The sequence below is a fragment of the Diplotaxodon limnothrissa genome, linkage group LG15 (genome assembly GCF_057381915.1).
Source record: "Diplotaxodon limnothrissa isolate DT_005_m linkage group LG15, D_limnothrissa_male_GT1.1, whole genome shotgun sequence".
Classification (NCBI taxonomy): domain Eukaryota; kingdom Metazoa; phylum Chordata; class Actinopteri; order Cichliformes; family Cichlidae; genus Diplotaxodon; species Diplotaxodon limnothrissa.
In genome coordinates, this window is record NC_140610.1 from 37,407,388 (window position 1) to 37,429,990 (window position 22,603).

General features: G+C 41.2%; 1 protein-coding gene across 5 annotated transcripts in view; it reads left to right on the forward strand.

The window, feature by feature from the left end:
* ptprsa (protein tyrosine phosphatase receptor type Sa) overlaps positions 1 to 22,603 on the forward strand; it is a 180,326-nt gene that overhangs the window by 21,985 nt on the left and 135,738 nt on the right. The window contains exon 2 of one of the 5 annotated variants that reach the window (XM_085371935.1): positions 11,344 to 11,368. The exons of the other annotated variants lie outside the window; for them this stretch is intronic. The gene's annotated coding sequence lies outside the window, so the exon portion shown is untranslated. The remainder of the gene's footprint in view (positions 1 to 11,343; positions 11,369 to 22,603) is intronic. 5 annotated transcript variants of the gene reach the window in all.

Consider the following 22,603-nt stretch of genomic DNA (forward strand, 5'->3'; position numbering starts at 1 on the left):
CGTGTTTTGGATTTTGCAAGTGTTTTGGAATTTGTACGTGTTTTGGATTTTGCAAGTGTTTTGGAATTTGTACGTGTTTTGGAATTTGCAAGTGTTTTGGAATTTGTACGTGTTTTGGATTTTGCAAGTGTTTTGGAATTTGTACGTGTTTTGGATTTTGCAAGTGTTTTGGAATTTGTACGTGTTTTGGAATTTGCATGTGTTTTTTAGTTTGCAAGTGTTTTGGATTTTGCAAGTGTTTTGGAATTTGTACGTGTTTTGGATTTTGCAAGTGTTTTGGAATTTGTACGTGTTTTGGAATTTGCATGTGTTTTTTAGTTTGCAAGTGTTTTGGATTTTGCAAGTGTTTTGGAGTCTGTACGTGTTTTGGAGTTTGCATGTGTTTTTTAGTTTGCAAGTGTTTTGGATTTTGCATGTGTTTTGGAGTTTGTACGTGTTTTGGAGTTTGCATGTGTTTTTTAGTTTGCAAGTGTTTTGGAGTTTGCATGTGTTTTGGAATTTGCAAGTGTTTTGGAGTTTGCAAGTGTTTTGGAGTTTGTACGTGCTTTGTCTCTAGGGGCCACCGTAGTTAGGACAGTAGTGTGATGATTTATCTACAATGAAACATAATTAAATCGAACATTTTCCCCCCCTCTGGTAACTTCCTCCACTCTTTAATTTACAAGCCACGGCAGGGCCCAGAACATCATGGACATTTTTACACTGATCGAAGAGCAGAGGCTCGGTGTCCGTTTCCATCCGCGTCTCATCTCAAAATCTTTTTCCAGCTTGAGTTTGAAAGCTTTCGAACGCGTTCTCTCCCTCTTCTTCATAAGAAATGTACACATCGGTACCGTTTCCACCCTGGGTAACATGGTCTTTACACATTTCTATAGTTCAGAAACATTTCCTGAACTTACTTTTAAAAAGATTTTTTAGAAACTATTAAGAAGTAGAGAGGAGTAATACATTTTTGTGTGTTTGAGTGATCACAGGATGTCAGCTTATTGTGGAAGTTAATGCAAAAGTCTCTTTTTTTGCTTTTGCATATGAAAACCCCAGTTGATGCAATACATTTTGCCAAACGGATAACTTCTCAAATGTGAAGCAGTCTGATTATCTCCCATGCAGCTTCAACTTCAAATGAAAAACCACTGTTACAACTAGTCTGAGGACCACAAGGCAGTTCCTGCTTTTCTATTTTGATTCTCAATGTTTGAAATCGTCCAATACGCCTTCCGGGGCTGAAGGGAAAGGTTACCTGTAGTGAGTAGTGTATGTCCTCCGTACTTATTTCCGTAGTGCACCTCATTCCCTTACCTCTTGGATGTTAAGTGGAGGTTGAGTGGTACCAGTAGAGGTTGAATATTAGTTGTAGTCTTTCTGTGTAAATTGTCAGCTTCTCATGAATTTTTTATTCACACAGAGCAAGATTGGGGTAAAGAGAGGGGATGTTAGTGCATTTAAAATGGCTGTGTTATAGTGCCTGTGCTTGTGGTCTTTTTTGTTATGGTGTCTCTGCTTCAATTTTCATCTTTGTCTCTCTGTTCCACTAAGAATTTTATACCTAATCCAATCTGCTGTATTTCATAAACAAGCCAGAAGAAATGTATGTCAAAATATATGTAAACTTAGCCTTGGTCTGCTTTTGCCTTCAGCTGTCAGCTTCCTCTAATCTCAGCCTGACACTGAGAAGTGGGAAAAGACATTTACCCATGGGCCTGTAATATCAATATAGTGCTTTCACATTTAGAACAAAAAAATAAAAAAACATGAACATGTCCATAACATTTATGAATTGCTGAGTTATTTGATTTAAATATGATATCAAATATATAAAGTTAACCAAAAATCCACTATGTACTGAGCAATTCTTGTTGTTGTTTTTTCTCTTTTATTCACCTTGCTTGTGGTCAGATGTCTGTTTAAGACTTACTTCGCACAATAACATCTAACTGCAATAACAGAGATATACTCACACACACACTGCTAGATTATGAAACAGGTTCCCTGACCGGAAATGTTTTGTGGGGGATGTTTTTGTCAGTGACTAAGATTGTAGCCATTGTTTGAGTTTAAGAAGGTTTCGAGACACTCAGTAGTGGCCATGCAGCTGAACAGATTTTCATGGGTGCTGGGGTTGTTGGAGTGGTGGACCAATATCAAAATGAAAATGGGCAACAGAAGAGTAAGCGTCAACTGTGGCCACAGAAAAGGTTCTGTTAAAGTTGTAGGAATGCAGAAAATTTCAAACAGATTCCTTAATCCCAGCCTAGGTTTCTGGTAGGTACAAGAGTGCTGAACTGCATCAAAGGTTGTGCTTACAAAAGCATTCAAACTGAGGAGTCATCTCTATGAGATGTAAACCTTGTAACCTTGTGAACGTTTAACAAGGGCAGTCTCTGTGCTTTAGTGAGCTCCAAAATCTGACTAGGAAATATTACCAATATTTTACTATTCATTCGATAATTGAGTTAAAATGGCTGAACTCCATAACCTTAGATAAGAATGATAGCTTAGAAACTAGACTACAATTGTTAACTAATTGGGGATCCAAAAGCTCTTTTTGTATTGGGACTGATTGCATTTATAAAGCAAGTGAGAATAATATCAGAATTTAAAGATCTGTTAAAGCTTAAAAGAATAAAATAAGACATTATTGGGGGGAAAAAGCTGGGTTGGGATGATAGCTGCATTACAAGTGAACGACTTCCTTACAGAAATGATTTGAAATCGAAGAATGGTTAAGGGTTTGAAACTGTGAGGAGAGGATGTGGGTTTGTTGCCGTTTCCGATTGAAGGTATGGAAGTTTCCTAATTAAAGTTGCCTCAAATCTCTCAGGACAGTCATTTTCAGGTGTGCTTGGAAATTGTATTCTTGCATAACTATTGCAGGTTACAATATGGCTGCACTGCTACATTCCCTTATAAACGAAATTTTTAGCAGGGTTGCTATATTTCTAATTAGAGCTGGCAGGATGTTAACACAGGTTTAATGTGAATAGTGGCATGCAGGACAACCAACACTTAACAACCTTGTTGCATTGTGTACCCTCTGGAGGGCGGACCACAAGTCATTCAGGTGCCTATAAGTAGAGATGTACACGCAGACTCTTGTTATTTCCCCTTCCTTTATCCCAATATTTGCATCTTACATCTTAAATGCCAGGACAACTGTGATGTGATGTTGCCAAGTCTGTTAACATACATAAAACCTAATTCCCGCACAAACATACATGGATACACACAGTGTGTCCACATTCGTTTGAGTCCTTCTGAATACTCAAATGCCCATTTCCCTGCTGTACCTTTCTTTAAATAACTGAATTTGCACAGGTCAGCTGGACTTTGTTTGTATATGTGTGAAAGGGAGACGGGCCCCTCAAGTCTGGTGGTGGAATGCAGAGTGGGGGGTGGGTGGGTGAACAGCTTTTTAGTCTGACAGAGAAGGTTAGTGAGTGAGAGTGGTTCTCTGCATTCACGGACACACATGCACCTTTTACACCTCACTATAGCTCACATTATGAATAAGCTCACACACAGATGTTCACTGTTTATTCAGCCCTCATCAGCTTTGATTCAGCACTCCCTCTGAGCAGCTGCATGAAGTGTATGTGTGTGTGTGTGTTCCTCGCAGCCAGGAATTTTCTATTTTTAGCAAATTCCTGGCCTTAGGTGGTGAAGAAATTAAGACTATATTAACAGGCATAATATAGGTGAAAGAAACATTTTTTCTAGTGTTTTTTCTGTAAATCTTGCACCTTTCTGTCCCTCCTCTATGTGACCTGAGCTGATATACTGTATGTTCTGTAAAGTGATAGCAGAGGAGGTTCCCAAAATAAGGCCTAAGCGCTTCAACTCACCTGCTTTAGATAAAACAGGCACCAGAGAAAAATTTCACATCCGCATTCTCTTACACCACACGGTCTGTGAAAATATCTGCCGCTGACTTTAACTGCAACTGTCCTATTCATTGTTCAGACCAGCTGTCTGTGAGATGAAAGAATTCAGTCTCTATATAGATCACACCCAACGGTGGCTAAGGAAGACTTAAAAATGCAACGGAAACACCTCACTTATTTGGAAAGCAAAAGATAGAATATGATATGTTAGCTCACTACGAATTGACATGCTGCTTGTGTTTTAGTATTTCCATATATGTCCAGTTATTTAGTTAGATGTCCAGAGCTCAGCAGCATTAAACTAATAAAGAAATATGGGTTTGCAGTGTTTGGAATTTCAATGAACCTCAGATGCTTACTGATCGGAAAAGGGGGGGGGTAGGTAAAATTGATTTCTAGCTGAGCAAAAACAGATGCAAGTGAGCCAGTCAGCACACACACACACACACACACACACACACACACACACACACACATATGTCAGGAAGAATAAGCCAGCACATGTGCACAATCACAGACACTCACACTCACCCAGACTACTCATGCACCCCTGTATTCAGGAGGAAGGTTAATTGAAGGTTATAACTGAGGAGCTGAAGACGAGAGGCTTTCAGCGGTAATGTGTGTGTGTGTGTGTGTGTGTGTGTGTTTCACCTCCTTTGCTCTCTCTGACCCCCCCCCCCCCCCCCCTTTTCTCCTCTCTCTCTCGCTCTCTCTCTCTGTCCTCCATCCAAAGCCCAGTCAAAATGTGCAGCCATGCAGATACCTACAATCTCATTAATTCAACCCATCGGCTATACCGCAGTGCTCTTTCTCTCTCCTTCTGTTCTTCTTCCATATGCAAACACTTCCTCTAAAAGGTTAATATAATCTGCCACTGCTGAGGTTAACTATCTGTGCATGCACTCTAAAGTGATGTGTCGACACATCTCTCTTTTTGTATTTTTTTCAAAAAAGTGACATTAAAAGAAGAGGAGGAAATTTTAGTTAGTAAAATGATTTGAATTTAAGCAATGTGCTAATGAAGGCCATGTGCAGTAGGTTTCCCTTTTTTTTTTTTTTTACTTGAAATGACTTGTTAAGTCCTTAAAAATTTAGCTACTTGAATTCAGGGATTTCAGTCCTATTGCCACAAGTATAAACACTTAGCTGTGCAGTCTGCTTTTACAAACATTTGTAAATAAATGGGCTCTTTACTGATTTTGAGTGTTGTACTGCATCACCAAAATACCCCCGCTGCAGCAAGTCAGTTTGTGAAATCTCTTCAATCGACTGTAAGTGGTAAGCATTGTGGAAGCATTTCAAAACCACTGCATGTTCAGTTACAGAACAGAGGTGGTGAGTGCTGAGGTGCATAGTGTGTACAAATCACCAACACACTGGTGACTCAGTAACTGCAGAGCTCCAAACCTTGTCTGGCATTAATATCAGCACAAAAACAGCACCGGGAGCTTCATGGCATGAGTTTCCATGGCTGAGCAGCTCCTGTAGGTACATTAAACAAGTGGCACAGTACTTTTGTCCATATAGGTTTTTGTTTAGCTCTTATTTCTTAAAGTTTTGTTTGTTTGTTTTTTTAAGATATGAGAACAAGCTGGGCCAAATGCCCCTTATGAAGTCAGACTAAACTATTAAAAGGTGTTGTTTTCCTTATTCGCTGAAACCGATTGAACGTCCTCTTAATGTTATACTGAGTGATATTAATTTAAATATTGAATACCTGTGAGCTATAGGACGCCAGCTTTGTAGTGGCGTCCTCATCTACTTACGTGTAAATGTCAAAACAAGATAAATCTCAATTTTAAGTCTTTTGGACAAACATATTGACTTCCTGCCTGCAGGAGTGAAAATCTTTCCAGGGAAATGGCAGTGTACTTCAGTATCAAAATATGGCAGTCAATTTGTTTTTCAGCTTTTGCGCTGTTAACTGTTGGCTTGTCAATATAAAGGTGCAGCCTGTGGGCATTGGCCAGTAGTGTGGTGATTATTAAAGGATTGCTATGTGACGCAGAGCTATAATACCAAGGACAGAGCTATTTCCTAAACGTTAAGAACAGGGGGCTCAGATGATTATGTGTGTGCCTGCTAATGTGCATGTTTGTATGTATATGGTACTTTGTATTCATGTGTGTTTGTCTTTTTGTGTATGTGCGTGACACTTGTGCTCAGTAGCTCTTTGTATCAGTATACATCAGGCTTTGTGTGCATGAGCCAGTGCATGTGTATGCCCTTTTATCGTCACCCTCTTAGAGCCTCTCTCCCACACACACTCATTAAAATGTCATCCTAAGCAGGGTCATCTATTCTGTCTCTGGAATGCAGTAGGCTGGGAGGGAGAGCGCAGGAGCCATATTGAGTTTCTGGAAAAACTGGACTGTGAGGTTACAGAGCGTTTATGTAGATTTTCTCTGCATGTATGTGTGTCCAAGTGTATTTGTGGTCCTTTTTGACAGGGCAGTTTAAGTTTTCAATTACAGTTTAAATTTTGTCATATTTTTGTAGTGAAGCATGTTTTACTGTTCTTTCCTACTGCCCATGTAGATAGAGTATGAGGCCCATCGTTGGGGACTAGTTCTCAGTGGGTGATGGACTCAGTTAGGACTGCCTGATTCTGTTCACAGTTTTTGTGGATAGAATTTCTAGGTACAGCCAAGGAGTTGAGAGTGTCTCAGGGTCTCATCTCTGCTGTTTACGTTTGGTGTGGCTCTGTTAGCTTAATCTAACACAAGCTTCCACTTCTGCTGATGCAGTTCTTCAACTGCAGTTTGAGGTGGGCTGCAGAGAATTAGCACCTCCAAGTCTGAGGCCATGGTTCTTAGTCAGAAAAACAGTGACGTGCCTGGATTGGAAATAAGTTTTTGCCCAACATGGAGGAGCTCAAGTACCTCGTGGCCTTCTTCAAGAGTGAGCGAAGGAGAGAGACAAGAGATCGACAGATGGATTGGTGAAATGGCTATAGTAATGAGGATCGTGTACAGTTTCTCATGGAGAAGAGACCTGAGTGTGAAAGTGAAGTAGATTTATTGGTTGATCTACGTTTTAACCTTCACCTATGATCACGAGCTGTGAGCGGTGACTGAGAGAACGGCATTGAGTAACAAGCAGTAGAAATGAGCTTCCTCCAAATGATATCTGGTTCAATCAGTTTGGAGCGGCACAGAGGAGAGCCGGTACTCCTCCACATTGAAAGGAGCCAAGTGACTGTTTCGGGCATGTCCAACTGGGAGGAGGCTGTGGGGTAGACCCAGGACATATTTGAGAAATTATTGATCTGAGAATGTCTGTGGCTGGAGAGAGGGTCTCTGCTTGGACTTCTACCCCCACGACCCAAGCCCAGATCAGCCTCAGACAGATAGACATAGGTAGAACTTTCAATCTGTGGAATCAGGTCGTGTTACCATCTTGGTGATTTGTGGCTAGATTTAGTGACTTCCTGTACCCTTTAGCCTTTAGTGCAGCTGTTTTTGTTTGTTTGTTTGTTTGGTTTATTCTTCCCCACAAGCACATCTCTCTCTGCATTTACCCTGCTCACTGTTTCCTTTCAGTTAACTGGTAATTTTGTCAGATTACACTGCAGTTATACAAATGAATGGTTTTAAATCACAAGACCACACATGTCCACATGAATAACACAGAACATGGCTATTAGCACAGGACTAACATAGCCATGGGTGTTTGTCTTTGCAAAACAGCCTCATAGTAGATTCTATAAATTTATTATCGAATAGCGCTGAAACCAAAGCAGATACAAAGTACCTAAAAGTAGGTATGGCCTCTGCAGCATTTCTAGCACGCACAGAAAATCATTATGTTAAGATTAGTATGGGAAATTCACATCACAGCTGTCACTGGCTCCCCACTTCTTTCCCTTCTCCCTCCTATTTCCTTCAAACCCCTCCATTTCCACGGTAAACAGACAGATGAATAATTTAATCACGATCGATTAGTTTGTTTCGGGCTCAAATGTCAGGGTGTCATTTGATCACTTCCCACTCCTCCACCCCCCAACCCTACAAATCTCCCCGCCTCCTTATTACTCCGCTGGGCCAAACAACAGGCTTTCCTCTCTTTTAATTACAAGGAGGATGCCTCCCTGTCACTGAAACGTGTTTATTGAAAGGACTGCTGTTTGATCTTAACTGATCTAATTGTTTCAAATGCTTGCTGTCTCAGTGTGGGAGTCTTTGTTCTTGTGATGTGGATTTTACTCTAAATTTTAAACGCGCAGTCGTGCTCACTAAGCCCAGCAAAATGCAGCTGCACATGTATGTGTGCGTCAGTCTCGGCCCAGCAGTCCTAACATTACCTTGTGACGACCAGCCACCATGTTGCGATTTTTCTTCTCTTCCTTTACTCATGGAGGAGTGAAAGTTAGGCAGGCAGGGGGTGGACCGAGGGAAAGGAGTAAAACAAACAAGAGAAAAAAATCGGCAGCCGAGTGATGTTAAGATGAGAGACAGAGGAGAGAGATGGATGAGGGTGGAAAGCAGCAGGGGAAGTTTGTAAAAACTAAAGAAAACAAGCGATCGTCAAAGGAATTAAGGGAGGGCATGCAGAGCAGGGAAGGAGCCTGGGTGAAGGCATTTATAGAAAACTGGAAAAAAACAAAAACATGAAAACGTAAAATCAAAAAGCCTGAGGTGGACTCACTGCTTTGGGAGATCAAACAAAGCAACTTGTTTGTGCGGAAAATCAAGAACATTACCACCCGTGCCTGATTAAAGTATGAATATAATTTATTTAAAATGTCACATGATTGGTTGCATTCCCAGTTGTTTTGTGGTAGAGTGTCTCTGCTGTTTACATCCAAATCTGTATTCACACACTTTTAAGCTGGAGTTTGGGCTAATCAGTGTTTTTTTAACACTCCCACATTGAGGAGTTAAAAAAAAAAGAGTGAGAGAGAGAATTTCTGGTGGAAAAAAGTTTCCAGAAGAAGATAAAAATGGTATTTTTAAACGCACAATGACATTAGGCTCAAATCAAAACATCAGCAATTGCCATTCAAGGTTCAAGGTTCTTTATTTGTCACATGCATAGTTATACAAGTATAACACACAGTGAAATGTAGCCATCGTTGATTCCTGAGGTCATCACCCATTGGCAAAAACCCTTCTGCAAGGAGATTCTCCACATAGTCATAAATGAGCCCTGCCAGGGACTTTTAGTGATTGAACTACCTCTAACTTCCACTTTCTTTCCATATCTTTGTTTTTCTTTTCTTCATTCAGGAGGGGATATAAATATTTGTAGCTTGAAAGAGAAAATTGGCAAACCTGTGCTCCGGCTCAGTGGATTTTGTTCAGCGTGTTGTAACGGTGTTTTGCTCCCCAAGTTGAGAAATTTGTAGGGGTTTTTTGTGTGTGTACGATAGTCTCCGTGCTATATGTCATGGATAATGAGGGTAAAAAGGGGCAGCTGGTTCACCTCTTCGTAGCAGCCAGCTGCACCGTAGCTCTACTGTAGCCTGCCCCTCACACATACGCACCCATACAGTAGCTCTGGTGGAAAATGCTTGGGAATTACTGTTGTTGCTCTGGGTTCATTCATGAGTGGACCTGGCTACGAGCGTACTGCAATACCCAGGTGACCGAGGCAGCCTTGTGGGACCTTGTTAGTGACAAATACACACACAGCCACACAGAGAGAGGCGCCACATCCTTGGTTTACTCCTACAGCCAATATCTTAGGCGTAAATCGTTGAAAAAGCATTCTGTTGCTAAATGAAAATTGTTCTGTGTATTTGTAACTTAGTAGCTGTAATTTTAAGTGCTCTCAGAAATTTTTTTTTAGTTTATCAAGCAAATGTGCTGCAGTGAGCTGGGGCCAAGCCAGGTGGCTTTGCCTCTTCGACTCTCCATCCTCTCATTTTGTTGTCATCGCCTTTAATTTACTTCAGAGGCTTTCTTGCCGTCATGCCAGCAAACGGAGCGTCAAAATTAGGTCTGGAAGACCAATGGAAGACATGCTTTTTGTATATGTATGCAAGGATGTAGGGACATTTTTGCATGGTGGTGTTCACGCGCACACGCATGCAGACAGCACACACTTAAAATACACAGGGATGGCTTGACCAGATGGAACTGCCTGCTTCTTGCTGAGCGAGCTTGACGACCGTTGAGCAGCTTGAGGTGTACCGAAGTGTCGGGCCACGAACACAGACCAAGCTATAGTCGCATTTAATGAGCACATACATATAGTATCCATGCAGATAGGCTGACACGTCTCATACACTCACATTTCTGTAGTCTTGTCACACACATGTGAAATCACACATTGACAATTGTAGTCACACAAACTCAGGCACTCACATAGACAAAAAGGACAGACGCATTCAAACTGAAGCACTATTGCAAAGACTAACCCCTGCCAGACAAATGTGAAATATTGAAAATCTGCCTCAAGACTTGACTTGAGACTGGGACCAGGATTGACCCTGGTTATCGATGTAAATACTGTAATCCTTAACCAGGTTAGGGCAGAACACACTTTTATTTAGTTTAAGGCTTCTTTCATTCTAGTTGTCTCTACCCACTCTTGATAACCAAACTGATGACCAACTTTGCAGTCAGAGCTCTGCTAAAGATGCATCCCTATTCAAAGTCCCCCTATCTTTGAAGCTGACTGGTGGTCGCTTGCAGACATGTCAGGCTCTGGTTGCCTAGGTAACATACTGCCATATTTACTACCAAGTTATATGTTAATCAACAGCCTCCTCCTTGCCTGCATCTTGGGTCCCAATTTTGAGTTACCAGCAGCTTTTTTTGGCCATAGTTGCTTGAAGTTGTCCTTTTGGTTTTTGGTCACCACATTACCTCTGGTGTGAACACAGCTTAACTTTCCTCTCTCACTTCTCTTTTCCAGTAATCTAACTCTGTGTATGCATTAGCCATTTTTTTATTGCAATGAACTCTGGACATGCAGTAATATTGCAAAGAAATAACAGGAATAGACTCCCTATAAGCTCTTTTAGTCATTCTGCTTCTAGTATGGACCCACCAGAATAACGTGATGATGTTATGATTTTACGATATCATTTACGAGTGCCTTGTTGATTCTGAGCATGGCAAAAAAGTTGGACATTGGTTACGTTATGCCAATCTTAAACAGTTTGAGTTGAGCCTTTTCTGGTAGTTTTTATTTCTTCCCTGAAAACAGGCCTGAAAGATTCCTGGGCTGTTTTAAACGCCAACAGATTCCTTGCAGTAGAAAACTGCCAATGTTCTCCATGTCACTGGGGCTGGCTCCAAAGCCTGTCTGGGACCAGTGTGATACAACCATCTACCTCCAGTAAGCCCCCATCAGAGACCCCCATATCCTCCCACTTGTGTGTTTGATTGTGTTTAAAGTGCAGGGGGTGTGTCTTTGCTCTCACTGGCGTGTTCTGTCCTTATGTTGTAATTCTCTATGCAAAACAGCTTTCAGTATTTCTTTTGTCTGCCTTCTTCTTTGTCTTTTCCAGACCCAGTAATTGTACGTATGGGTCGGTAAGTCTATCACATTGCTTTTAAGTCATAGCAGAACAGTAGAGCTTTCCGTCCTTTTGCTGTTTTTGTCTCAGTCTTTCCGTCTCCTTCAAAACTCGCAATACACAGCATGGGTGTGCAAAGTGGTAAAATGACAAACGCACACACCAAGAGAATAAAAGACAGCAAGACAGAGAGAAAGCGGTCTTGTTTATGCATTAGTTGCAGGACTTAAAAGGCCCACCACCCCACCCACTCTACCATCACTTAAAATCAGCGTGGATACTGCAGGCAGGAAAACAAACAAGCCCAGCAACAACCCCCACCCACACGATTTCTGCCGGGGTGTTGCTGTTTTGAATATTGCAGAATAAATTTAGTCTTGTTTTTTGCCATCTTCTAAAAATATATTTTATTTGCATGCCATAGCTTGGTCTGACTCACAAAAGTATGTAGTATACAAAAACTTGAGGTTATCCTTCACACACACAAAAACAGAGCTAAATCAGGCAGGGATGGATGTCTTGCTAACCATTCCCTGCTGTGAAGGAATGTATGGTGTTATAAAGGAGTATTTAAAGATGTTTACCAGCTGTCTGACCTCCCACCTTTGACCCCCACACACCAGCAACACCACCACCACCCCCAACCTTTACTCCCACGGCGCCCTCGGCGCGCTGAAATTCGCTCTAAAGTCAAAGGCGCGTGACGTGCTGTGGCACTGTGGGGGTTTAATAGTATGGTGGTGCTGAAGCGTCATTTGTCGGAGTGAAAGGGTCAGAGGGTAGACACATGCTCAGAGGAGTGATGGCTTGTAGAAAGACTGTGCGCATGAGTGATTGTGTAAGAGAACCAGTGTACATGTACACCTCTGAGAGGCAACATGTTACTACTATATATATATATATATATATATATATATATATATATATATATATATATATATATATATATATATATATATATATATATATAATCATGGCAGCACAAGAACAAGCTCTGAGTACAAGATCCATAGAGGCTGGGGTCTATCGCACCAGGCAAGACCCCAGGTGCAGGCTGTGTAAAGATGCCCCAGAGACAATCCAGCACATAACAGCAGGGTGCAAGATGCTAGCAGGCAAGGCATACATGGAACGCCATAACCAAGTGGCCGGCATAGTGTACAGGAACATCTGTGCCGAGTATAACCTGGAAGTCCCGAGGTCAAAATGGGAGATGCCCCCAAGGGTGGTGGAGAATGACCGAGCTAAGATCCTGTGGGACTTCCAGATACAGACGGACAAAATGGTGGTGGCTAACCAACCGGATATAGTGGTGGTAGACAAACAGAAGAAGACGGCCGTAGTGATCGATGTAGCGGTTCCGAATGACAGCAATATCAGGAAGAAGGAACACGAGAAGCTGGAGAAATACCAAGGGCTCAGAGAAGAGCTCGAGAGGATGTGGAGGGTGAAGGTAACGGTGGTCCCCGTGGTAATCGGAGCACTAGGTGCGGTGACTCCCAAGCTAGGCGAGTGGCTCCAGCAGATCCCGGGAATAACATCGGAGATCTCTGTCCAGAAGAGCGCAGTCCTGGGAACAGCTAAGATACTGCGCAGGACCCTCAAGCTCCCAGGCCTCTGGTAGAGGACCGAGCTTGAAGGATTGACCGCCCACAGGGGCGTGCTGGGTGTCTTTGGTTTTTTTATACATACAGTATATATATATATATATATATATGTGTGTGTGTGTGTGTGTGTGCGTGTGCGTGTGCGAGCATGTCACTTTCTTGGAGGCTTAGAGGCTCCATTGTGCTATCAGAGCTGCCTTTCTTCTGTTGTTTGCCCACGTGCATGCCCGTCGTCCACAATAATCCTCTGTCTGCCACACAAGCAAACTCTTTATTCCAGCGGTTTGTAGGAAAGTAAGACAAATTCACAATTGACTCTCTGTTTCAGTAGGTTATTGTGGAGGAATACATTAATATGGATCATGCTGCATTATTACCACAAATTACTGGATAAATGAATGTCACATGAGGTGGCTTGAGCCTCAGTTTTTGGCTAAAAGACATGCCATCTCACGCTGGGCTTTCTGATGGTTATCTAGGAACACTCGAGGGAATAAAATAGTTGGCAGTTAAGTTGGCATTTAATCACTCAATATGTAAGTCTTCTTTGCAGCTAGTTGTTGAAAACTTACATTGCCTGAATTGGCAAGTTACTCCTTGAATAACTTTTTTCTTGTTAAAATACAATGTAGACAGAAAATTTAGGAGGTGTTAATTTTATAACCCTTATTTGAATTAAAAATTGGATCTTTTACTTTTACGTTTTCACGTTCTTTGTAAAGTAAGTGTACAATTTTTTCCCCTCTTTTTGTCTTTGGTTATTTGTAGCATTTGAATTCCCAAGTCTAAGCATCACATTTGTTCCTGTCTGTTTCTCAGATCTTTTTTAAAGTGACTGTAAAAAAACAGTTGTCTGTACCGCTATAGTGGGAACGCTGGTGGTATGACTGTGACGGGTGCACAAACAGGCAGAGAGGCAGAGTGTGGGTCAGCCTTGCCATCTGTTTTGGGTCTCTGCAGTGCAGTAGATTGACAGGGATACAGACACTCTGGTAACACACAGCCTGCTCCACATAGTGTTGCACAACGCTAATTGCTATGATACCATGTTTATTGTCTTTCTTGTATATTTGTAACATATAATCAGATCCAGTGTCGTTTAAACCAAACAAACCCAAAAGACAGTCATTTTGCACATCAGCACAGAGCAGTTGCTGCTGCTTCAGTCAGACAGAGGATGTTGTTCATCTTCTGTTTTTTTGAGAACTGAGAGGGAGGTTTCAAAAACAGTTTTACGCTTACTTTGGCCATAAGAATGTGGAGAAAAGTTGCCAAATCAATTCAGAATAACATGCCAGGGATTGGTTTTATTTGACACAGAGAGACTCCTAACTGCTAGTACCTAGTGCTTGTAAGGAGTCCTTGACTTTACGTGTTAACGAATCGGGTACACCTTTGTGTCCGTTTCAATGAGAGATTTGCACTGATCCGTATCACAAGGGAATTTCAATTGCCAAAGCTTCTAGCTTTGAGCTTGTAGGTTAGAACTTAGTTAGGACCAATTAGTGTCATGTGAGAAACTTCTGACCATAAGGTTACTGCTACGAGCATGGTTTAGGTGAGATGACATGTTTAAAATGTCATTACTTGCTACACAGCAAGAGATTCGCTTTTCATGCATTGCCTTGTCAACAAAAATAGGTTGTTGTAAGCAGACATTCAAGGCTTTCGTTGCCTAGATAAACTCTAACCTCTCTCTTTCATAATCCTTTTAATTGTTGGCCTCAAAGTGGAGAAAAGTATTACTCAACACCCTGATCCTCTTTGCAGTTACGTTGCTTGTCATCTCTTGAAGTTACTGAAAGTCTTTGACTTCTCTGGTCACAATATCTGTGCCAGTTACTTTCCATGTGGACTGGCCTAACTAACTAGCTGTCTACACTGGCATATTTTTTCTTTGCATTTAATGGCAGCTTACCTGGTTGATATGCCTAGACCTTGCCAACGAGTTTCCAAGTGCAACTTCCCAGATGGGACTGCGCAACAAACCATTTGGCTAGTCATGTTCAGTCTGATCCCCCAAAGTCTGAACTACATGTCATGAGAGGATAGTCAAATGCCTTTGCTGTTGCCATCACTATTGTCTGACTGTTCACTGTGGAAATGAAGAAAATGTAATAGAAGCTTGTTACAGATGGTGTAACAAGCAGTGAAAATGTAAAAAAAAATTTCGTGTTTTGTTTTTTTGTAGTTTTTTTTTTTTTTTTTTTGGGGGGGGGGGGGTAATAAAACTTAAATCCGAGCAGTGGCTTCAATGGGACTTCCTGAAGTACGCTTAATGATGTCCAGTGTCGTGTGTTATGTTTTCCTCTCTAAATTGTTGTGGGAATGTGAATTTCTCGTGGCGATGCATTTTCATGTTCAGTCCTTTTTGTCATTAATCAGATAATGGCAGAGAAGTGCAAATTAAAATGCACCTTCCCTAATGACACACACACAAAATAAGTTTAATCCTAATTCTTGCTCCCCCAGTGAGGTTATTAAATACTGTTTAGCCTGCTGATGAGCTTTGGCCCAGTTTCTGAAATTACCAGGATTAACTTAATTTTCAATTAAATACTTAAAAAAAGAGGCTGAAAAGATGACCACAGTGGCTGAAGGTTTTTTTTTTAAACTAAATGACTTTGTTCCATTTGTATATGTCTCTGTATTAGTGTATCTTTGTATATTAATACACAAATCTATCCCATCTTTTTTTTCCACATTTGAGAAGTACAGAATTCATTAAAAAGCTGTCAGGACAAAAGGAGCCTCAGATATGAACCCTAAAGAGCACCCCTGTTTTATATGTAACTGATCAGTGCACATGAAAATCATATTTTTTGAAACCTGAAGTTGCGAGATCACATAATGGACCCAATTTGCTGCAGATGGATGCTGCTGGAAAAGAGGCCTATTTATGTTTATAGACAAATAAATGAATTGAAAAGAGTCAAAGGCATGATTATCAGGTTCCGAAATACTGTATCATCCTACTTGCACAAGTTAGTTAGGATTTTTATTAGATGATCTGTGCCATGCAGTAAGGTTTTTAGATTTCCGTTATGTGAAGCAGAAAAAGAAGGCTAACTTGGCCACGACAGTTTTGTTTCTTTTCTAATCTGTCATGTTGAATTTGTAGAGCAGTGAAACTGCAATGCAAATGGAATGGCACACTCTTTTCGGAAACGGATAAAGAAGTATAGAAAAATAGATTGCATGTCTTAAATTTCAACTTTTCGGAGCGAGGAGCCAAGGATGGCGCCAATTTAGCTCGGTTGTGAATTTTATTAACGTGCCAGTAGCCATTTTGTTGTGTAGGTGTGACAGTTTTTCAAATGGTATATGTCTCATTTTGGAAATGAAACTTCTCAAACCACACAGCAAATGTTACACAGTAAGCCCTGCCAATTGCAGAGAGGAATCTTTCTAAACACCCTGGACTGCCAGTCTTTCCCTCCTCTGCCTCCTACTTGATCACTTAGAATAATCTCATTCACCCCCCCAACCCGCATCCCATTTCCAGAATGAATATGAAGCGTGCTTCCCGAGCTGTCCCAGCCGCCCTTCAGAAACTTCTCTCCCTCTCCTGTGGCAATTTCTAAAGGGCATTCAAGCTGCTGGCTAGTTGGTGCGATGCTTGTCTGAATCTGTGGGCAGCAGGCCAAAAACTGATGTCACTTCTTCAGACCCTCCTTCCCCCACCTCTTCTCCCACCACAGACACTCCTGAACAACTGCCTCTTTATATAAAGAACTGCTGCACCTCCTTTCTCCAACTTAAAATTGTGATTTTTACTCTGTCCTATAATTAAATACCTCTATTTTACTTTTTATACTGTTTAGTTATACCCTTTCGTCCTACCAGGGTTATCCCAGACACTGCCACCTGTAAATTTAGGCCTTTGTCATCGCTGGCTGCCAGGGCGACAGACGAGGAGAGGCAGACAAAAGTGTACATGTGTGTGAATTTCATGTGCCAACTTGTAATGTCACAGTATGGCGAGGTTACATGGGTGACAGATAGTGTGTCACCCCTCGGTGACAAACAAAACGGCTGTGCAATAAAGTCTGGGTTTCAGTGGTCAGCTTGGTGCCCAAGCCTCCCAGCTGCCAATCCGTTCGTCTCGACTGCACAGGCCCGATGCTTACTGCTGTGCACTCAACCTCAACAGAGGTGGATTTCAGCTAAAAGCCTCACAGCCCTGGGTGTTTATTGGAAGGACAGCAGTGGCTCATAATGTTCAGAGTAAACCCATTTCCTGCTGATCGAACTCAGAGCAACGCTGCGAGAAAAACAAATAGTTGAAGATTCAGTGGGCTTGTGGTAATTTGGTCTCAAATCTTTTTGTAAATCTGCACTTCCTTTTTGAAGAACTTAGACCCGACAGCGAATGTTGGGGTGTGAAGGTTGTCCAAACACCAGTAAGACAAATTTACAAAACGCTGAGCTTTAAAAACTGTATATAATGTCTTAGAGTGCTTTTTCAAAAGGGGAAGTTACCTTCTAATACCGGGAATATACAGTTAAAGTTATTTTTAGTGTAGCATTGCAGAAAAATCTATTTTAGCAGGCAAACTGTGGCTCAAATGGCATCTCCCAAAGATCCCAAAGAAAGGTTATGGTGCTCTCAGGGGGACAGCAGATGGCCGACACAAGGTGTCTCTGAAGTGTCAAGCATCATTTGTGGAACTGGGAGACTGGGAACAGTTAAGGGCAAAGGCTCATGGGAAAGCTACTCCATGGAGAGGTTGCCAGGGGAGGGCGTTCTACAGTCCCTTAATGAGGTCAAGGCAGTGCAGTTCTCCCTACCTATGCAAACAGTCTTCACTTTGGGCAAACATTTTGCTCATCCATCACTGTAACAATATAATATGCTGTGCATAAATGTCAGTGGAGGTTGTTTTCAGGCTGTTCCCGGGATGCTCTGGTGTCGCTGGGCAGCAAAGACTTGTGGAAACTGGCAACTTTAGAACCGCTCATAAACTGGGAACCTGTCTCTAATGTATCTGTTTACATCTCTGTCATTTCTACTGGCTCGGATTCCTGCTCTGAATGTATAAGACATGTAGGGTTATCACATTTGTTTTCATATTTCTGTTTGCCTTTTGCATTTAATGGAAATGCCAACACTGTCTTGCATATCTAATATGCTTTCCTTATGTGAGCATTTCTTGTTCCACCGGGGCTTCTCTACATGTGCTGAATGACAGGTATACCATTTTTTCCAAATTTCTTTGACATTGATCTCTCTGCACGGAGCGGATGGCAACGAAAGAGTGAGGCTGGGAGGTAGATACACACTGGGGCATTTACATAATAGTCCTGCAGTTCCATGCAAATTCATGTGATTTCCTACCAAACATCTGCAATGCAAGCATAGTTTAGTATGCATGAGTTCAAGGGGGAAGGGAAGCAGAGAGAGGAAATGAGGGATTGGAGGGGAATGGGCAAGAAAAATAAAACAGAGACGCTGTAGAAGATTGGGATGATGACTTGTCTGATCAGGAAATATTTAGAAGACAAACATACCTTTCTTCACACCCTCATCTCAGATTTTCCCTTAATATGCATAAAATTCTGATGCAGAAAACTAATAAGATACAGGGGATGAGTACGTGTCTGTGTGTGTGTGTAGCTGGTTGGTGGTGTTCCTTACCAGTGACATATGGAATCAATACAGTTAGGACTTCAGCGTGGTAAAAAACAGATGGTCTCTATAGACTTGTTTTATAGCTCAGGCCTGGGCGAGTGTCTTGTGTAGCTGTGCTTCTTACAGAGACAGACATATAGAGTAACTCACAGAAGGAAGAACTATATGGGCATTCATACTTAAATCATTCCACAAACGCATACAAAGAAACAGCAGAATATGCAGATCTTAGTTTGATTAAATAAAGTCCTTCGGGCTTGCAAACATAGTGTCACTCATACAACGCTCAATCGCATTCATACACAAGTACAGGCTCCTGATCAGCTGAATGTCCAGCGTCTTGCATCCTTGTGTTGTTGCTCCTCTATAAGGTGTGAATCGATGAAAAGCAGTAAAGTGGCTGAAGTAAAAGCCTGTAACACGAGGCTGACGCATAAAAACTTCATCTAAGGTGAAAGACTGCAGAGAGAGAGACAGCAGCTTGAAGGCTAAGCATAAAGAGCAACTAGCACAGTTTGAGCATGAGAGTGATGGAAAAGGATTCTTTTTGCTGCTGTTGTTTCTGTTATCATCATCCTACGGGAGGGGCTGGCATCTGCCCTGTCGTGTTCATTTAAATCCAGCATTTCCTTCTTCTTTAACATATCTCCCTCAGTTGTTTTTTTTTTAATAGTTAAAAACTGACATATTAAAATTACTAGTAATTTGTTGCAGGAATTAGAAAAGTTTTGATCACGCTTGTGTTGTTATGTGTTGTTGATGTTATGTCAGCAATGACTGAGTTAAATATATATGTATAGGCTGTTTTGCAGTAGATTGATCGTTGTCTTTGGACGGATGGTGAGCTGCCAGTGTTCTACAGCCTGGCAAAATTAGACTGTGTTACAGGCGTTCTGGAAACCTGGCAATCTATGAAAAACTCACTCTTTCTAAAGCCCCCAGAGTTACTTTTTGGAGTACAAACACTGAAAATATTATTCTTTTTGAGAGTCTAGACATCAAACACTCGGTTTTGATTGCGAAGCCCAACCAAACTGTGGTCTTTTTAACCGTGTGTCTGAAGTGAGCTTACTGTTCATCACATAAAAGGGATTATTAATGTGGTCCCTCAGGTTATAAGTAGTTTTTCTCAGTGTAAATGCAACTTCACATCTTCAGTGTGTGTGTGTGTGTATCTGTGTGTTTATTACAGTTACTATCTTTGTAACAGTACAGTGCATGAGTGGATAAAAACATCTTGTATTGAAGTTGTGACTCTCGTGGTCTCCATATGCTTACATACCTGTAACTTTATTTTTTTTAAGGATTCATTTCTGCTTTTTGTTTATTTTTTTTTACTTTTTGCAGTGCAGTGTGGTTATGTGCGTGTGTGCATATGCGCACTTTTTATATTAACTTGTCATACTCTCATTTCATGCTTATGGCGTGGATTCCCATCTTCCCTTCCCCTCAGTGCCTTTCTCAATCTTAGTAAACAAATGCATTAGTATCAATATTGCATGGGGAAACGAGCCGAATTTAAAGCTTGACCATGTCAAAGTGAGAGTCCCTAATAGCCAGTGACTGCCACCACTCAGTGGAAATTGTGCTGCCATTTTGGCTGTAATTACTGAAGCTTGGCTCTGGGTTAATATCTCGAGTGATGGGCAGTTTTCACATGGGATAAAAGTTCTAGCTTCAAAATATATTCATTGCCCATCAGTGGGAATAGCCCAAAGTAATGAATAGACTTTGTCTCTGTATGGGTTTTAATCAAAAAGTGTGCAGCACTTTTTAATTTAGTTTACTTCAAAGGGGATTTTCACTGATACATGATACATGTGTGTCAGACAGTCTTGTGATATTCTACTCTCTGTTTGTGTCTTATCTACTTGCAAATACTTAGATACAATAGATTCCTTATTCAGTCGCTTTTTACATCTAGATTCACAGATCAACACATTTTAGAAATAAAAATTAGAATTAACATAAACAGTAACTACACTGGAGCACGCTAACTAACATTTGCTGTGTTACCTTCAGATTGTGAGTAAAGTTACAGATATTTGCCAGCTTGGAGTTAATGGCCGTGGTAAACATCAGTACAGGTGTATTTTGTGTGATTACCTGAGTGGTCTCTTGCACATTGACCACACTCCCATCTACAGGGCATGGGTGGTCACTCTTTGATGAGTATTAAAATGGTGTGAATTTTATGCTTTTTAGTCCCTACTCATATGAACACCTATGGGAGATATGAAGGAAATACCTTTTTCCTATCGCCCTGTTAGTTTACTAAGACATGCTAAAGTTCATTTCTGGTGGTGCATGCTAGCCCAAATATTTTACTTTGACTTTTTTATCCCCTCTTTTTAGTCAACTTTCATCTTTCCATGCACACTTGTCTGTGTAATCTCTGTCTTCCATTTACTAAAACGAAGGCAGAATGAAGCACTATACCCAGCGTCCATGGTTAATCTCCAGCACCCATATGGTTTTAGGCTATGTTTGGTGAGGCTGTTCAACAACAATAGCTGATGTAGTTGTGTTGTGAAGTTTATATGGCAACCAGAGGTGATGATAGTAAGCCATGTCCTAAGGGGAGACCCATAAATCACAAGTTAGGCATGTTGTGAACAGAGAGTTATTCCCTACAGATACACGAGATTCTCTCTGTCAACCCCAGTGTTTAAAGTCAGAACAATAAAGCCATCATTCATAACTTCTAGACTGTTTTTTACTCCCCCTCTATTCTCTCTGTTTATGTGTATTTTACTCGGTTCTTACCAATGACATCACTGGCCCTCCTGGCAAAGAAGAAGAAAAAAAAGCGAGGACACATGTTGGTCGTGTGCGTGTAGTATTGTGTTGAAAGATGAGCTGAGCTTCTGAAAAACACCCACTCTTTCTTGGTATGGTGTTGCCACAAAAGGCCTATTGTTAATCGCGCCTTTTGTGTTTTTGTAAGTGTGCCTGCGGCATGTTTTTCTTACATATTTTCCACATTCTTGCTCATTACATATAGGGAGGACTGGGGGGTTTAGAGGTGAATAGATTTTGTGTTATATATGGATTTGGCTCTATGTGTTTGGGGCTTAATTTTCAGTGCGCCTGCAGCAGCATGTGTCTGCTATGTGAGCCTGGTCCAGGAGTTGTGAAGGGTGGGGCACTCTTAAATGCCTGCTGTCTGGGGTGCTCGGTTACACTGCAATTAGCCCTGGTTTTCTGCCTCTCACAAGGCCACAGTCAAAAAATGGAGCCCAGCAAAACAGCTGCATTATATTAACCTTTTTAACTCTCCTGAGAATTTAACTGTTTGACCTAAATCGCAAACCTGTAGGTAGGGTTGTCTAATTTCATTTTAATCTGTTTAAGTTATTTATTTTAGTTTTTACTTATTCGTTTTATTTCATTGAATTAAGGTAATGGAAGCTTTTGTATCTCAGTCTTCTACTCCCAATAAAAGGTCACCAAGATAACTGAGACATGATACAATGAGGTTAAGTGATGAAGTGTAGTACGCGTTGAAATGATGCATCCCTGAACTTCCATGATGGCTTGTGTGCCAATGTGCTTTTGACCCTGAATCCATCTGAATGTTTTTTTTTTAAGTATATTCGTTCCCTTATTTGGCCTCTGTAGTTGAATAATACCTCTTTCATTAAAACCTGAGCTGTGAAGCAGGTAAAAATGCTTTTTTCAGGGACATTTAGAAAATTATTGTTCAAATATATCAAAGATCAACGTGTTGCCAAAAAACAAAACAAAAACAGTGATAAATTGTACGTCGTCTACACAATTAGTTCAGTTGTACCCTTGTTAACCACCTACAGTGCAAGGTAGTTAATCTCCCTTCTAGTAAATCGCTGCCACCCCTTGTGTCACCTCAGCTAAGCAGAATCCCTGGAGCTTGGGGGAGTTCACCGTCTTGCACAAGGACACCAAAGCAGGGCAGATGCTGGCTGACACTTTGTCCTCTGATCTGGGTCCTCTGAGAGCGCACGGTTTTGGGTTTTCATGTTCACAGCTTGAT